General features: G+C 37.5%; 1 long non-coding RNA gene across 1 annotated transcript; it reads left to right on the top strand.

Annotated features, from left to right (window-relative positions):
- The first annotated feature begins 437 nt into the window (after positions 1-437).
- LOC112157042 lies at positions 438-9374 on the top strand. The gene is made up of 3 exons (XR_002921114.2): positions 438-676; positions 7266-7323; positions 9170-9374. It is a non-coding gene; the product is annotated as an uncharacterized LOC112157042 (long non-coding RNA).
- The last annotated feature ends 2705 nt before the right edge of the window (positions 9375-12079 follow it).

A 12079-nucleotide genomic window follows, 5' to 3' on the forward strand; every position in this document is an offset into this window, starting at 1 on the left:
GACTTTCACGCCTATATCAGAATGAAGGGATGTTTTTCATGATTTTTGGTCTATTGGTCTCAAGTTATATTAGCAGAATGAGAACAAAAATTCAAAGAATTCAATGCATTTTTACCGTGGCCATGATTTTAAAATGATGGGCGAGTACACAAATGGGTCAATATTTTGTTTAAATTTAAATCAAAATCTATGTACCAGCAATGAAAAAAAAAACGTGACAAAAGTAGATTTAAAGCACTTAAATAGCATGAACCTGAAAGCTTCATAACAATGTTTTTTATGATGTGGGCGAGCTTTCAGGAATGAATGAAAAGCAAAGTTTTCCGTCTTTCCAAAACGCCGTTCAACAAATTATTTCTTTACGTCATTGGATCAGGTTTTTAAAGAAATAACAAAACCAAAAGACATTGAAAAAAAAAAACATTTAATTCTCACCTCCAAAATAAAAAGATCAAGAGAAAATTTGTTAGAAATTCAGTTTTAGTATTCAGGAATATAAAAAAAAGAATGCATTTAGGAGATAAAAGAGTTCATTTCTGTCCTTCAGAGCACTTCTTTTTACTTATGAACCAGCAAGCGGTTTTCTTCCAGCTTACCGTTGCCACGGTAATGGCCAGGCTGCCAGTATGCGGATTACTGGTTAATAGGGCCAGGACTGAAGAGTAGCACAATGAAGGTAAGCAATGGATAGGATCAACGTGAGGTGGCGACCAGAAAGTTGAGAGTGTCTTTTTAATATTTTGTTTGATGATTGATAACCTTACAAGTTCTTAACAAAATCAATAGAGTGTGTTATTGCAGTTTAAGACAAATGAGCTTCCAAAATGAAATGCTGCACTTGAGGAAATATTCTTTGAAGTAGAGAGAACTCATCTAGCAGCAGAAGACAAGAGAAGCGGCCGTCTCCATAGAGCTGCCTGCCAAATTAAGTCCGGAAGTACATAATGGTTTCTTCAAATATATAGGATGTGCTAATCTGCTCCCCTCCACAACACACAACCGTCCCAGAGGGCCAGCGGGGCCAAACAGGACCACCCACTTTCTTTTCAATTATCATCTTGCAACAACCTGTCTCATCTTCAGCATTCAGCGGGAGAAACGCACTGCTCTCCAGAGGGAATTACAATTAGAAAGCTGCTTGTCCCTCAAATAAACTTCCACACTGTAGTTGACAATAGGAACTTGACAGAGCATGTGACCCCGGGGGCAAACAGGATTACGTCCCAAATGCCACGTTCCTTTATTTTGGCTGGAGTTCCTCTTGAAGCTGGTGTGGTCTGGCTGGCGGAGGAGGTTGGCAAGAAGAGAGAACGGAGACGGAAGAATTCCCTTTAGATTCTGCAAAGAAAGGGGATATTAGCCGACTATGATCGAAACATGTAAGCAGGTTGGGCATACATCACCCAATAAAATCTGCTTATTTATCTTGTTTGGGGAAACCTATTGCATTTCTTGCAAAAAAAATAAAAATAAAAAAATTGAAGGGGGATTTCAAAGTGAAAAATTATATGCATTAAAAAAGAAGGAAACAATTGTCACAGATTGTTTTTTATTAACTTTGTGTTATGACACAGTTTCATGTGAGTAAAAAACTATGAAATCTCCATGTATTTTTGCAACAAAGCCAACATTAGTCTCCATTTACTTGCATACATTGTCTGTCCATTAAAGCCTCATCAGTGCAGATAACTCTCACAAAAGCAGTTTGTCTCCAAAACACTAATTAAGAAGCAATCAGCATCCGACAAAGCTTCTGTTTCAGAGTCATACTGGCTGGTCGACGTGGAGTGTTTATTTGGCCCACTGCAGCCAGCTGGTCATACGAAGGCGCCCAAAGTCTACATTGACTCCTCCCTGCAGGGGGTGGCAGCACAGCAAAAGGGAAAGGGAACTCTTTTTCAAGTCCCCTCTCCACAGCACAGCACCTCCACTGAAAGAGCCTCTGGACGCCTTTGTATGGGTGACGAACAAGGGACTGAGGTTTGGGGGGCACTGAAAAGGAGTGGAAGAGTTTGAACTCACAACCACTTTTACGGATGCTGTCCTGCATGTGGGGTCAGCCACACTTCACATCTAATTAGTGGTCAGATCCACTGGCACCTAATCAGCTGGACATGTTAAAACTGCCCTAATCAGGCCTAATCCTGGCTGTGTGTCACACATACTGTCCAACTCTGTCTGCTGGACTGATTCAAGCATTGAGGACCGTGTATTGCAGTTTGTAGGGGTTTCAACTATCTTTTAACATCTTTTAACAAAAATGGTTAAGAAAGACTCAACCAAGTAAGCACAACTAAAGAACACAAACTTAATAATTGTTAAATTAAATTCATAGCACTGAGATTTGTTAAAATAGACTTTTTAAAAACTGTTGTTAAATGAATAAATGGTAGATCTTAAATTCCCACTCCAATCATTTTTATCTATTTAAAAATCATTCTTCTTTTAATTGTGATTCTTTTGATGTGATTATGCAGTTTTTCGCCAAAATAATAAAAAAAAAATAAACCTGTGTTGTTTCCTGGGACATAGTTTCTCCAGAGCGACAGAGTTCATTAGAAATTCACCTCTGAGCTCTGGGCAGAACTGGGAAAGGCCTGCCTCCATTTCCCATCATCCCTCTGTTCATATACTTTCCCGCTAGCTTATGCTGCCCCTTACAAATCCATCATAACATTACCAGTGCAGCAGAAATGACGAGCAACCCCGGAGCTTTCAGTCAAACAGTTTTGAGCCAGATTCCAGCTCAGATGAGGAAAACAAAGCGGATGCATCAGAATGGGGCGGAGCAGAGAGGTCAGCTGATAGCAGCATGTCACACTTACAAGTTTTTTAAACTCCAAATTTGCAAATGTTCCTGATTCACAATGTCTTAAATAAAGAAATACCCGGAAAGGTAGTATTAAACTTAGGCTAAACAATCCATCAAACTGAGGGGTAGGTTTTACATTGTTTGGTCTTGTGTGAAATGCTCATCTTAAAACACTTTCAAAAGTCACATAAATGCTAGAAATATGGATATCCCTTTAGAAACTTGTTGCATTATTAGAATTTAATTACCAATCAAAGACACTCAACAACGATGTATATTATATGTCCTTTTGTTGCAGAAAGTAGCGCAATTTCATTGTCTATTTGTTTTGTGCTATGATGTACACAATTAGATTTTTAAATCAAACACTCTAATTAATAGAGCATTTACAACCGCTTTTTATGTATTTGATGAGAACAACAAATTATTATGACAGTTTTCCACTGATGGTCTAAATCTAGATCTCAGGGCTCATTTCAGTGGTAGTTTTTGAAAAATGTTCGATGTTTAATGTTATAATATTCACCTTCTCAGCTGGAAATCATTTGGAATGGCAATATCCTCTGACAAACAATAGTCACTCAATCAAGTTTTTACTAAGTTCTGGCAAACATCCTTCTGAATGTCATTGTCTTAAAAAATACAAATGTTATCTTCCAATCTGTGATCTCAAAATTACTTCTTTTTCCGTTTCTTATGTTCTTTCATTTTTAACATTTAATTTTGAATTACTATTGTTTCTTTTTTTCACATTTTTGTTTCCGTGATTTTGTCTTGATTTCTAAGAAGTAATGCTGTTTTTTTATTTTTTGCCATTTAAACTGTTGATTGATTTGTTAATGTGATTTGCACTTCAGGGTCGCTGCACTGTTCTTACCAATGTGACAAGTATTCCTCGCAGAATCATAAAGAACTGAATATAAGTGAAAAACTAAAAAACTAAGGAAACTGATTTAAAGAACAGAGTATAAATTCCTTCTTTTTTTATTTTAAATAAATCAAACAGACTCCATGGTCTCCTGAATTTCTCATGGCCTTTCCATTACCATGTCATGCACTTATCCAGAAATGCGACCGATGCTTCCAGATATCTCCTGCTATGGACTGGCAAACTGTTTCGAGTGAACCGTCTTTTCGCCAAAACCTAGGTAGGCTTCCACAACCCAGTGTCACTAAAATGGTAATAACCTGATATAGAAAATGAATAGATGGGTGACATACTATAATTACCTTATTTTAATGTTGAATTTAAACTTCAGGTTATTTTGCCACAACCACCTGTCCAAACGGATGTAAGGACCAATATGTGATAGGCTCCAGCAACCCAGTGACCTGTAAGGGGTCAAGTAGGTTTGGAGACTCTGTTGCTTCTTTTAATTGGTTATCAAGAATGCATTTAACCTCAGTCTTACGTTAGGGTCGGCACCAACCTGTTTCAGTTTTAAATTGCATAAAATAATCATTAAAAATAATGTATTCTATCAAGACTTTTTGACTTTGTCAGGAACTTTGATTTGAAAAAAAAAAAAAATTTTTTTTGTTCTAAAATGAATCCCAGGACTCAGCGGAGCTCTCTCGCTCAATATGCCAACAGATAGAGATCCACTACGGAGAAATTATGTACTTTCTGGTATTAGGTACGGTTTTGACCCAGTTGTATAAAATAACTTCGTAAAGCAATAATTAGAGCCAAAATGAAAATTTTTGGTGGATTTCAGCCAACACACAGACAGTCAACTCTATATATATATATATATATATATATATAACAAGATAAAAGTTACTAGATTTAATACTTTTAAAACTGAAGAATAGATCAAGGAAATTAATTTCAGAGATGTGTTCTAGACCACTCAGTAAAATTCAAGTTACACAATTACTTTTGTGTTACTTATATGATTCTCTTGGTGTTATTTATTTCTCTTCTCATTGAAATCTAGAGGCATACATATTTTTCAAGGCCCAGAGGTCCACAGAAAAAAAATCATACCCTAGTTCCATTGATGAGAAAGCCAAATGCTGCGTTCACACTGAATGCAGTGCGCACAGCAGAGGCAGTCACTTTCAATGTAAGTCAATGGCATGGCAATGAAGTCCTGGATCATGGCGGCCTGTTAGCAGCACAACTTGAGCGGCATGTTGGGAATAAAGCGCCACGGCCAGAGTTCAAATATCTAAATTTTGACAGGTCGCTGCCCTGCATCTGCCAATCAGGAACTCAGCTATCAGCATGTGAAGTTTTCAGAGACTCGATGAGCGGATAGAATGATAATCTAATGCAAAAGTTTTTGTCCTGAACTACCATCTAATTTCTTAACACACTGGGGCTGCAGGGTTGCCAGAGCTTGTCCTGGCTACTGTTGGGCAAAGACACGATAAACTCTGGAAAGATCACATGCCTGACGCACAGGCAACAGCTGTCTGGCTCAGCCACCCAACCTCCCAGGAGTCGGCGGAGCTCGCTCGCTAGATATCCCAGCAGATAGAGAGCCACTACGGAGAGCTCTGGTCTCCTGAACTTTGTGATATTTTTCTTATTTTCATCAAGACAATAATAATAATAAAAAAAGGTCTCCCCTGATTTTATTTTTCCCCTCTCTGGTTGAGACAGTGAGCCTTTAAAATCAATCACAGAGACACAGAAACACAGAGGAAGCGGCTGTCATGCAGACACAGACCCCAGAGCAGGAGTGAACTAGCTCCTGGAATCTCAGAACGTCGGCGTCAAGCTCAGGCAGGCAACGGAGAGGGAATTTGCCACGTGGCAAAAAAGGGGCGGACAATGCAATGCTCCTGTGAATCGCGTTCAAGGTTAACAGAGAACAACTTTAACTAAGAGACGACAAAAAACTTGGATAGGTTATTGTTCAAAGACACGGGTCAAAACCCGACCTATTAACACCATGGTTGGTAACAAAAGAGGAAGGTTAAATCTTTTTTCATTTCTATCTTTATGAGCTCAAAAGTAGGGCTGGGTTAAAAAAAATTGATTAGTCGATTTGAATCGATTTAAGTTGTTTAAGTTAATAGGATCAATAATCGATTCACAAGAGCCTGAATCGATGCGATTTCAATTTTTTCCGATTCTTTTGATTCTTCAATTCAATTCAATCATTTCTGGAAATTATAACCGATACCCAGCCCTACTCAGCAGGTCTTCTTAATGGGGACTGGTTATTTGAGTTATCATTTAGAAGGTTTTCTGTTTAAGCACTACTCTGACATTATTTATTTCACTGTGTGGACAAAACCTCAATTATGAAATAAATCCATTTTCAAAACATTAACAATGCTTGCAAATGCCTTCTGAACTTATGAAACTACATGTTTAAAATATTTTTTTATTGTCTTCTAAAGGAAATATTATATTTCAAAAGTAAAATGACAAAAATATTGTTTCTCTTTAAAATAATGATCAATTATTAGAAAAACTGTGTCACATATTTAAGTATAACCAATAAATGACTTAAATCTAATTAAATTTTTAAATGGTTTAAATTACAATGAAGTGAAAAAGGCACTTTGCTTGACTGAGAATGTTATAATTTTTCACTTATTGTAACATTCTTGCCATTAATTTGGCCATTCTGATAATTACAGAGTAATGCAATGAGACTTGAGAATGTGCATAATTGATCAAAGATTTTTAGTGCAGATAAGTCCTACATAATCAGTTCAATGCTGCCACAGGAAGTGAAATCACAAAAATGAAAAAAAAAAAAAAAATAAATAAAATGCAATGCACAGTGTAGTGTCAATAAAGATCGTCTCATCTGACTGCATCGGTCATCTTGATGTCATTACCACTGACATCAGTGCTGTTCATCTGCATCTGTAAAGAGGCTGTCATACTTGCCTGATTCAGTCCATTTAGGGACTGCTTGGAAACTTTGACGAAAAAAAAAGAGGTCATCAGCATTAACAGTATGGATGAATTTTACTCCAAGTGTTCATCTGTGGAGAAGGGATTGGGTAATTGCCGTACTTTTCAGCGATATGAGGTCATAAATTAAAATCTGAAACAACTTCTCAAGTGACAACTCATCTAATCATGGGGACAATCAAAGAGAGGCTTTGGTGTTTACTGATTGCTCTAATCAAAAATGGCTTCTTCAAACACAGCTAATTGGTCAGTTTACTCACGGAACGGGGAGGCAAATGTGGAGGGGCTACTGTCGTGATTTGAAGGACCCAAATATCTCCCATTTGCATTGAGTGCTACCAGAATACACTTGACTCCTACAAGTTATCAGCAAACCAGACAATTATTCATCAGGCACAAATTGGCACATCAAAGTCAAATCAGAGAATTACCGTCAGAAAGGTCCCAGAGCAGAAGCAGAAAGAGGAAAGGTGGCCTTTGATTGACCGCTTTGCCCTTTGCTCAATCTACCAGCTCCATATTGCCAAGCACTGTAAATTTTTAAAAGCTCTGCTCTGCTTTGCTTTGCAGCTCCAATCAGCAGTTTAAAGTCAAAAACAAGTGAAGACGTCCCGTTTTACTGGAAAATGTAAGTAAAAATAAAGTAAAATGGAGTGATGATTTTCCAACAATTTCAACATGAAGCCTATAAGTCACATTAAAAAAATGCTGTTTAAGAAAATATAAATTCAGTTGGCAGTTTTGACCTTATTTATAAATATTTGTTTGTTTTTTATACAAGGACAGTAATATTTAACCACTGTTATTTTTTTAAAGACCTACTCTAATGAAAATTGTGTTTTTAACATGTTCTTGTGGCATTTTCTCCTGGGAGACATTTATATATATATATATAAATATATGAAAAATTTATTTTAAAATTGCAATTCTTATTTCTTTTTTTAAGTCATTGTGAATCAGGAGCGGATAAAGAAAAGCTGTTTGACACTGTTGACATCATTCATTGATGTTGTGAAAGTCACATGACTTTAGAGCTGAATGTATTAAAAGATGTTGATGATCAGGTTTCAATAGCATGTCCTAAAAATATGTTCAGGAAAGCAAAATTATTTTCAATATACAACTCGAGGAGATAGGCACTCTACAAATTCTCTTCATGTTTGAAACATCCATGTAGTTTATCAAAACAAAACACCTTGCACCACTTTGAAGCTCGGTTGTCAAACTCCTAATGACATTATTATTTTTTTGTTTCTAATGGAATGGTATCTACATAATTATAATTATTTTTCCAGTACTTTGTGAAGAAAATTAGCATAAGCATTTGATTTAATATTAATAATTGTTGATATTCCAAAAGAAAAGTCACACAACATGATTGAGCAGCTTATGACTCAGAGTAACCATGTATTTTTAAAACAAGTCACTAAGCTGGTTTGGGCAAGAAAAAAAAGTGTATTCAGAGCTGCTTTAAAATTCATTTATATCAAACCAGGTTTAGGTTGTCATTCATCTACAGCTCTCTTGAGTTGTGTTAACAGTTCTGACTGGATTTAAGTGTGTGGTCTTCAGTTCGTCAATAGCAGTGTTTCCATTATACATATGGGTGGAACTTTATTGAAATTCTAGAAATGTTGAAAAAAATAACAATTACACAATTTCACTGGACCCATTAAATCATTATTATGCAAATATAAACCAAATCAAGCAATAGGTCATTCAAAAAACACGGAGACGGATGTAAACAATAGATTTATCTGTAGCAGATATGCTGAAACTTCTGACACTGCACTAGTGCTCATCATCATCTATCAAAGGAGACGTTGGCATCTTATTAAGGGCATGGAGCAGCATTCTATGTGGGAGCGGCTACGGATGAAGAGATTTTTGGAAATCTTGGTTGGTGATTTTATAATTGCGGGCAGCCAGTTTGGGTCTCCTAAACTGTGGTGTTTTATTTTTGTCGAGACAATAATAAAAAAGGTCCTTTAATTTTTCCCCCTCTCGGGTTAATGTGGAACAGCCTTAAAATCAGTCACAGAAACACAGAAAGAGCTGTCATGCAGACATACCCCGAGTAAGATCAAAGCCCCGTAACCCCTCAGACACTGCAGCCCGCAGCTACGATGTCTAGTCCAGGATCTCATGTTTGACAGGCAGCGAGCAGCAATTCACCACGCGGTGAAAGAGGGGCGGGCCATCGGTTTGCGGCTTGGAGTTTGGGGAGCTCTGATTTAATGGAAACAGCCAGCACATGAAAAAATGGAGACACCCTAAACATCAATTTTTGACTCGGACATCTTAACCATGCGTCCATATGTGAGGACCTGGGAATGAAAATGTGTTGATTTGGGAAGCTGTAGGCATTTTTTATTACTGAAGTACCGAAATTGGCACCGATTAGGAACCAAAACCAAAAAACCGCTTTGGCAACGGAACTGAATAGAACTTAATCGGTTTCCAACCTTATGCAGGACCTATTGACCGCTGTGCAGTGCTTTGTTGGTCACGACTCATTAAAGTTAACGGGAAACATGAAGGGAAGGAGCTCCGGCGACCCTCATCCAGAACAGGAAACAGCCAAGGGGGACGAGCGGCGACCATCCTCAGGGACAAGGAACATGAAGAGGAGTAGCTCCAGCGACCCTCCACAGGAGCAGAAAGCATGGGCCTGATGATCCCCCTCTGGAACGGAATGCTTGGAGAGTCTGAAGAAAGTAAGAAATAAAATGTCCAATAAGCCTTAGGTTGTGTTGCGATAACTCTCAACCAGTTTAATATATTTGAGTTGAGAACAAAAAAGACATCACATCCTGAGGGTTTAATTGGACTAATTTAACCTAAATAAAAATGGATGCTGAACTTGTTTTGCAGTCCTCGTCTTATCACAGACCTTTCCCTTACTTCTGTGTCGTTTTATCCTCCACACATAGCAAAACTGTACAAGGATGAGCGCGGAGGGATGCTGAAAACAATCATGCAAATAACTGTTTGCAGTAATAATCTGATACAAACAAAAGGTTTATCTCCTTTTTATCTGCTAAAAGGTTTTCAGGTTATTTTCCTTTTCACTCTGGTGTGTTTACCTTCTTGGCTTTGTCCTGATTAAGTAAATAAGTGGCACTAATGCTTCAGCGTTGGTTCTTTCTTTGTCTGCCTGATTCCTTACCTATGGAGCAAGAAAAGTTTTGAACCAAAACCAACCAAGATCATTTCTGCTACACAGTAGTTAAATCCTGCAGTTTGTCTATCCTTTACTTTTGTACTCGTGTGTAATTTATTGAATAATCATCTGTTTTGTGTGCACAGGTAATGACAGAAATACTGCATTACATTTATGTTATGAAATAATATACCTCCAGAGCAGCATGTTATCAGAGTTAAGCAGTTTTTAATGTCAACTAAATACCTCGCTTACAGGAATGCCTTTTAATGCTCAGTAGCTGGTCGCACCTCAACTTCTTTAACTCGTTTTATTTTTTGACAGCCTGTCATCTATTTACAGCCCTTTTTAATATAATTTTATTTTTCATTTTTGTTCTTGATTTGCTCATTCTTTAATATCTCTTTTTTATTATTAAGCAAGTTGGCACACTAGTAGTATAGTAAAGAGCTATTTGATTAAAGAAATGCTACTTCTTCTCCAGCACAATTCTGTTTAAAAAAAAATATGTTGAGGATTTGTGCACAAAAAGTTGTCACATGCTGTTTACTTTTGTTCAAATCTCACAGAAATTACATATTCGTTCTTTCATTTAACCACATGAAAACACGATTTATGGCAGCAAATCAGGGTAACGTTCAAAGTTTGATGTGGTGGCTTCTGAATCCCTGAAAAACAAGAGACCCTGGGGCCCGTTTCAAGAAGCAGGTTAAACAAATTCAGAGTTCAAACGTGAACTCACGTGAGTTCACTGACTCAAAATTCGCAAACTCTGAGTTTACAGAAAAGAGTTGATTCAATCAACTTTGAGTTGTTGGACCATAAAAAGCCTTGAAAAATGAAGCAAAGACATCACGATTCACCATGGCAACGGGAACAAACACCTTCAGGGCTTCATACTTCACGGCGACAGAAATTGATGTGTTCCCAAGAGGATATGCTGACTACAGCAGATTTTCTGCAAAAAAGAGCAACTCAGCTGCAGCAGCAAAACAGAGAGAGAGAAAATAGCTGGCAGAGTTCATGTATACGTCTACATTTGAATTAATTCGATTCAGAATAAGTACTAAATGTCAGGGATGTCATTTTGTCGCTTGTTAAGTAAGGAAGGATTTTTGATCTGTCAATAATTCAGCAAATATTCTCCGCAGTTCGTTTTCAAATCTGAAAATTTCAGTTTCAAAACTTTTGGCCCCGTTGTGGTGGGAAAAAAAATATTTAAAACTGAAAAAAAAAATTAAAATTGAAATTTTGAGTTTTGAAACCTAAAAAACAGAACATTTGAAGGTGAAAATAGTTAAGTTTATTTTAGAATTAAAAAAAAAATGATATTTTACATTTTTTTTGGCCAAACACCAATATTTTTTTCCAGATGTTTTATTTGGGTTTCAAATATTTATGGCCTCAGAATAGCTCCATACCCCCCTGTTTGAGCACCTGAACAGGTTGCCAGTCTGATGTTGGGCCACACACACTCACATTCACACCTGGAGCAATTCACAGACACCAGTCAACCTTTGAAGCATGTTTTTGGACTGTGAGAGGAAGCCAGATTACCTAAAGAAAACCCACACATGCACGCAGAGATTCAAACCAGGGCCTACTCGTTGTGAGGCGATAGTGCTAAGCACTGTACCAATGTGCAGCCCTTTCCTAATTTTCCATGCACTGAAAATAATAATTTAATTAAAACCTATTTACGCCTTGACATCTCTTGTAGCCCAGACAACAGCCTGACCTGGAACATGTTTTTTTATTTGTTTGTGCTTGTTCCATCGCGGTTGTAAGTCACTTTGAAGGGCAGGTGCATGCAGCGAAATGCTATCCAACAAACTGGCAAAGCCTGAAAAATGATGCTTATACTCGCAGCACAACAGGCGAACTCATGAGGCTAATACCATTTAATGCAGGTACGAAGTGAAGTAATTACCTGACTGGGAGGAAGACCATGACAGTATGCAGAGATCATGGGAGCTGTGAGACAGAGAGACAATACAGATGCCTTATTTTAATTTAAACTAAGCTGTCCCACACTCCTACTTTTTCATGAAGGATCAAGATAAATTTGAGTCATGCAGCTCAGGTTAATTACTCTCTGCATCACATTGATTTTCTTCCTGGATAAATATCAGAAATCCACTGGGTACCGATAAATATTCACCATAGATGCAACAGCTTGTGTAGTTACCCCACATTGCAAATCAAATTATCCCTGACTAGT

Source organism: Oryzias melastigma, linkage group LG22, assembly GCF_002922805.2.
Source record: "Oryzias melastigma strain HK-1 linkage group LG22, ASM292280v2, whole genome shotgun sequence".
Lineage (NCBI taxonomy): Eukaryota > Metazoa > Chordata > Actinopteri > Beloniformes > Adrianichthyidae > Oryzias > Oryzias melastigma.